This window comes from Penaeus monodon, chromosome 15 (genome assembly GCF_015228065.2).
Source record: "Penaeus monodon isolate SGIC_2016 chromosome 15, NSTDA_Pmon_1, whole genome shotgun sequence".
NCBI lineage: Eukaryota > Metazoa > Arthropoda > Malacostraca > Decapoda > Penaeidae > Penaeus > Penaeus monodon.
This window is the reverse complement of record NC_051400.1, coordinates 25,713,608-25,713,886: the sequence shown is the minus strand read 5'-3', so window position 1 is coordinate 25,713,886 and position 279 is coordinate 25,713,608. Positions and strand designations below refer to the sequence as shown.

General features: G+C 31.9%; 2 protein-coding genes across 2 annotated transcripts in view; one reads left to right on the top strand and one right to left on the bottom strand.

Annotated features, from left to right (window-relative positions):
* LOC119581855 (histone-lysine N-methyltransferase EZH2-like) overlaps positions 1-279 on the top strand; it is a gene marked incomplete at its 5' end in the record, with an annotated part of 82,272 nt that overhangs the window by 2,284 nt on the left and 79,709 nt on the right.
* The window catches only part of LOC119581854 (polycomb protein Asx-like), a gene marked incomplete in the record, with an annotated part of 73,367 nt that overhangs the window by 61,988 nt on the left and 11,100 nt on the right, over positions 1-279 (bottom strand).

Sequence of the window (279 nt, the reverse complement as noted above, 5' to 3'; positions counted from 1 at the left end):
TCTTAAGCCTATGACTGACAAAACACAGCTGCAGTGGATATTTCAACTGCCTCGTAACAATGGGTCAAGAAAAATACATTTCTTGTAGGGTTGTCACTTTCACTGTGTTTTGTATATTTTCTTTTTTTATGAAATGCCTTTGAATATCCTTTCTTTTATTTTGCATTATTTTCACTTCTAATCATTTACACCATTCTTCCTACCACTCTTATGGTATTATGCCATCTATATCATCCATAGCATTCATAATCAAATATTGCAACTCACTTTTTAAATGTG